The sequence below is a fragment of the Muscardinus avellanarius genome, assembly GCF_963383645.1.
Source record: "Muscardinus avellanarius genome assembly, chromosome: 9".
NCBI lineage: Eukaryota > Metazoa > Chordata > Mammalia > Rodentia > Gliridae > Muscardinus > Muscardinus avellanarius.
In genome coordinates this window covers 98,348,915-98,354,914 of record NC_137795.1, presented here as the reverse complement: position 1 = coordinate 98,354,914, position 6,000 = coordinate 98,348,915, and positions in this window count along the sequence as shown.

The window sequence follows — 6,000 nt, the reverse complement described above, 5'->3', positions numbered from 1 at the left end:
TTTCATGCTGGAATCACGTCTCAGTTGGGAATGCGCACATTTCAAAGCCTCAGTAGCCATGCGAGGCTAGTGGCCCCTCCGAAGGGTCTCCTGCCAGCCACCTAAAGCAATGGCCCTTCATCCCTACCGCCGGAGCCTATCTCTGCACCCCACATTAGTGCTAGCAAAAACCTCACCGGCCAGCTGTCTCCTGCAACCCCCCATTGAACACACCCCTCAAGGGAAGATTCACTTTGAACAACGCCTGGCCCAGAGAGGGGCGATTATTAAACGCAAGGCGGTGCCAGCCTGCGATCCCAGTACTTGGGAAGCTGGTGCAGGAGGATGGCAGGTTCAAGGCCAACCCGGCAACTTGGGGCAACTTGGAGAGAGGGTGTTTTAAAATAAAAAGGGCTGGGGATATCGCTGGGAGGTAGAATGCTGGATCCAATCTCTAGGGGGAAAGAAAAGAAAAGAAAAGAAAAGAAAAGAAAAGAAAAGAAAAGAAAAGAAAAGAAAAGAAAAGAAAAGAAAAGAAAAGAAAAGAAAAGAGAGAAAGAGGCTGTCCCTGCTGGAATCCGAGGTCTGGGCGTGATCGCAGGCCCGCGCCCCTTCCCTGCCCGGGCTAAGAGGGGCCGCCTCCCTCTCCCCCTTCCCTGCCCGGGCCAGGGGGTCCCGCCTCCCTCTCCCCCTTCCCTGCCCGGGCCAGGGGGTCCCGCCTCCCTCTCCCCCTTCCCTGCCCGGGCCAGGGGGTCCCGCCTCCCTCTCCCCCTTCCCTGCCCGGGCCAGGGGGTCCCGCCTCCCTGCGCTCCTTCCCTGCCCGGGCCAGGGGGTCCCGCCTCCCTCTCCCCCTTCCCTGCCCGGGCCAGGGGGTCCCGCCTCCCTCTCCCCCTTCCCTGCCCGGGCCAGGGGGTCCCGCCTCCCTCTCCCCCTTCCCTGCCCGGGCCAGGGGGTCCCGCCTCCCTCTCCCCCTTCCCTGCCCGGGCCAGGGGGTCCCGCCTCCCTCTCCCCCTTCCCTGCCCGTCCAGGGGGGTCCCGCCTCCCTGCGCTCCTTCCCTGCCCGTCCAGGGGGTCCCGCCTCCCTGCGCTCCATCCCAGGCCCCGGCCGAGCCGGGAGGAGCCTGGCCGCCATGGCGGAGCCCACGCTGTGCGCCTTCCTCACCAAGCTGCTGTGCGCGCACGACGGCCGCATGCCGCTGGCCGAGCTGCGGCGCCACGTGGAGCTGCCCGAGGCGCGGCTGCGGGCGGCGCTGCTGCGCGCGGGGCCCGGGCGCTTCCTGCTGCAGGCGGTGGAGCCGCGGCCCGGGCCCCGCGACCCCGAGGCCGGGGCGGTGGCCTGCGGGGTGGTGGCCGTGTCCTCGGCGCGCCTGTGCGCCGGCTACCAGCGCGGGGAGTGCGCGGCCTGCGGCCAGCTGCACCTCTGCCGCCGCCACGTGCTGGGCAGGTGCCCGCACCGGGACTGCTGGTGAGCGGGGCGGAGGGCCTGGGCGCTGGGAGTTTACCTATTCCGGGTGCTCTTGGGGGGAATCTGGGGACCCCCGAGATCCGCGGACCCTAACTTAACCACACAATTCTATTTCGTTTTATGGTTCCGGGGATTGAACCCAGCAGCATTCTACCTCGAGCTGCACCTCCAGCCTTTTAGCAAAGTATTATTGATGATGATGATGATGATGATGATGATGATGATGATGATGATTGTTTTGAAATACGGTCTCCCTAGCTGGCCGAGCGTGTTTCTAAACAGCGGAGGCTGTCTTCAAACCTGCGATCCTCCTGACGCAGCCGCCCAAGTACCAGAACTACAGGCATACGCCGCCACGCCCAGCTGTGACCACTAAAGGTTTACAGGAACCATCTGTGCCTTCTAGGTTTAAAAACCCGGGTCAGAGCGGGGTGTGGTGGCTCAAATTTGTAATCCTGGTATCTGAGAGGAGGATCCCAGACCTGGTCAGCTTCAGCAGTTTAAGGAAACCTTGTTTCAAAGTTAAATAGAGCTGCCGGGCGTGGTGGCGCACGCTTGTCATCCTCGCGCTTGGGAGGCAGAAACAGGAGGATCGTGCAGGTTCGAAGCCTGTTTCCAAATAAAAATGTAAAAATAGGTCTGGGAGTGTAGCCCGGAAGTAGAAGGGCTTCCAGGAACCCCAGTACCATCAAAAAAAAAAAAAAAAAAAAAAAATTGACCTGGAGGTGTAGCTCCGAGGTAGAATGCCCCTGGGTTCAATCCCACAAAAATAAACAACACACACACCGTGTTCCGGGTGCCTCTCTAGGAAACTGAGGTGTCTTGAGCTAGGTGTTGTGAGCTAGGTGCGGATGCCCGAGCTGGCCTTTGAAGCTCCTGGTCCAGCACACTCTCCCTGTGGGCATCTTCCTTGGGGTGCTGTCTCCCCATTCCGCTTTGGGCGGAGGTGCTTGCTTTCTACCCCAGTGGACAGAGGGCAGCTGTTTGGGTGAAGAAGGCCGAGTGCAGTGGCCCACAACAGATGTGCTCCTCAGTCGGGGCAGGGGAGGGGGAAATACCCAGAGTTCTAAAGAATCCCTCTTCAGCACGCTGATGCCCCTGGGAAGGGAGTCAGTGTCTTCCAGCACTTAGTTGATCTGAAAGCTGCCTAAGGCAAAAAATGCTACCAACTGGCCACTTCCTCACCTGGGCTTCTGACCCAGAGCTTTGTGTTCCCCCAGGTCTACCTGTAACCTTTCCCACGATATCCACACACCTCTCAACATCCAAGTCCTGAAAAAACACGGACTCCTAGGCCTCAATGAGGCCCAGCTTCGGATCCTGCTTCTGCAGAATGACCCCTGCCTTTTACCAGAGGTGAGTGGCCAAGACGCCATCCCGGTATCCACAGTTGTTAAAAGTATGTCCCTAAGCGGGGCCTGGTGGTACACACTTTTAATCCCAGTACTTGGAGGCTGGGACAGGAGGATCGCAGGTTCACTGCGGCCTCAGCTACTTAGTGAGAACCTGTTTCAAATAAAAAATAAAATAGGGCTGGGGGTGTAGCTTGGAGGTAGAATGTCCCTGGGTTCAATCCTCAGTACTGGCAAAAAAAAAAAAAAAAAACAAAAAAAACCCCCACAATAATAATATAATGTACAATGTGATATTTTCATGTGTGTTTACATTCTGATGTGATTACCACAGCCTAATTAACATACCCAGTGCCTGATGTGATTATCTTTTTGTTTTACTGAGTGATAAAAACATTTAAGACCTATTTCTTAGAAATTTTCAAGTATACAGAACGCTATTATTAACCATAGTCACCTCCTGAACAACTGACCCATTTTAACTGAAACTCTTTGTTCTATATTCTACATCTTCCCGTTCTCCCCCTGAGTTCTGACATCTTTGAGGAACAGATTATTCTAATTTTCCTTGATCTTCTGGACATTCTTGAACCAGTATTTTATTATTTAATTAAAATAGTTTATATCTTTGTGATAATACAAGTTTATATACTCCGTTCTTTTGTTTTTGTTTACATTTTTTTTTTTTTTTTTTTGGTACTGGGATTGAATCTGGGGCGTTGTATTTTTGAGCTACACTCCCAGACGTATTTTATTTTGACACGGGATCTCACTAAGGGGCTGAGGGCCTAAATTGCCGAGGCCGACTTGAATCCCGGATTCTCCTGTTTTGGCCTCCCATTGTCCACTTATTAATTTTTATATCTCTCTTTCTCTCTCATCTCATCTCTATCTCTTTCTGTCTTTCTTTCTTTGCAGTCCTGGGGGTTGAACCCAAGGGCATTTCACCTAGAGCCCCAACCCCATCCTTATTTTTATTCTTTATTTTGAAACGGGGTCTCACTAAGTTGTGGAGGGCCTCACTAAGTAGCTGAGGCTGGCCACAAACCTGTGATCCTCCTATCTCAGCCTCCCAAGTACTGGGATTACAATCAAGACTCTGTTTCAGGAAAAAAAAAAAAAAAAGTGGGAGTCCTGAAAACTATTTTATAGGAATTCTTTGAAAAGGGCTGAAATTATGCTAAAATTATGATCTGCTTTTATAAAATTATCATCACTATTGTAGATAGGATGCTATTTTGTTTTAAAGCATGTTATCTGTATGCTACCCACGTTTTATTTTATTTTATATATTTTTTTGCAGTACTGGGGATGGAACCCAGGGGGGCATTCTACCTCTGAGCTATACCTCTGGCCCTAATTTTTATTCTTTACTTTGAAACAGGGTCTCACTGAGTTGCAAGGGGGCTCACTAAGTAGCTGGCTGTCCATGAACTGCCATCCTCCTGTCTCAGCCTCCCAAATGCTGGGATTACAAGCGTGCACTCCCATGCCCGCAGTTACCCACATTTTAGATTTAATTGGTTGCATTCCTTCCATATTGTTTAACACGTTTCTCTATTCCCTGCATATATAGTAAGTGGATATATCTGGAGGTTTGATTGGATTTAGGTTTGATTTTTATAGCAAGAATTGTTATTTTTTTATATAGGTGGTACATTGCTAGGGTGACTAACCATCCCATTTGTCTGGGACTGAGGGGTTTTTTGGGATGTCAGACTTTTATGGTAAAACCTGGCTGATTGTATTTCTCTGCATCACATCATTAGGTGTACACTATCTCACCATCTTTTTGCTTATCTGAGGTTAAGTCTAATTAGTCATGTCAGGCCTGACAGTCTGATCCATCATTATAAAGTTCCCTGAGAGAATGTCCTTGGTTTGCCCGGGGCAGCCCGGTTTACATTAGCTGCCCCAATGTAATTATTAATAGTGTTCCCTTGCACCTTGTCTGAACCATAAATTATATGTTAGCGCTATCCATGAGATTGGTTTCACTGGAAGTAGAGCCTGAGGTCCCAGGATTCAGGTTCATGGGATTCACTGAAGGAGGGCCGTTCAGGAAAAACGAGGGAGAGAGCGAAGCAAGGGTTACGGCCTCGGCTCGGCTCGTGGGAGTATACGGGATAGAAGTTGTATTGAAGAATTGTTCTAGCCTAGGGGCAGGGGCAGCCTTTTGCACCTCTTCTCAAGCCCCTCACAGGGCTTGGGGGAGGAGAACAGGGTCTCAGACCCTCAGCTGAGGGGTCACCACAGCAGCTGGGGGAGGTCTGGGGGCGCCCTTAGCATCTTACATGAGCCATCAGCCTTTAACTCAAAGACTTGAACGTCTCTGATGGTCAGAAGATGCATTGACTTCTGGGAACTGCAAATCAAAACCGCTATGAGGCTGGGCGTGGTGGCGCACACTTGTAATCCCCACGCTTGGGAGGCGGAGACAGGAGGATCACGCTGGTTCGGAGCCAGCCTCGCTGGCTTAAGAGACCCTGTTTCCAAATTAAAAAAAAAAAATTATAAAATAGGTCTGGGAGTGTCGCCCGGAGGTAGAAGGGCTTCCAGGAACCCCAGTACCACCAAAAAAAAAAAAAAAAAAAACTACTATGAGATACCACCTCACTATAGATAGAGTGGCTATAACAGAAACAAAACAAATGCTGGTAAGGAAACAGAAAAAGGGGGACTCTTGTACACTGCTGGTAGAAAAGTAAACTAATATACCACTATGGAAAATAGTATGGAGGTTCCTCACAAAAAGAACCAAACGCCGGGCGTGGTGGCGCACGCTTGTAATCCCCGCGCTTGGGAGGTGGAGACAGGACCCTATTTCCAAATAAAAAGTATAAAATAGGTCTGGGAGTGTAGCCTGGAGGTAGAAGGACTTCCAGGAACCCCAGTACCACAAAAAAAAAAAGAAGAAGAAGAACTAGGGTTACCCTATGAATCCACAATCCCACCACTGGGCCTGTATCCAAGGAAATGGAATGAGTATGCTGGGATGTTGACGAGACCTCTACCCTGGCGTGAACACTGTAGCACCAGTCACAATAGCCAGGGCGTGGAGACAACCTAGGTGGATATAGCAAGACTCTCTGTAACCCAGCAAGACCCCATTTGAAAACAAAAAGGGCTGCGAGTGTAGTTCAGAGGTAGAATGCCCCCCCAAAAAAACAAACCTGCAGCCATATTTAATCTCCAGTTGGCCAA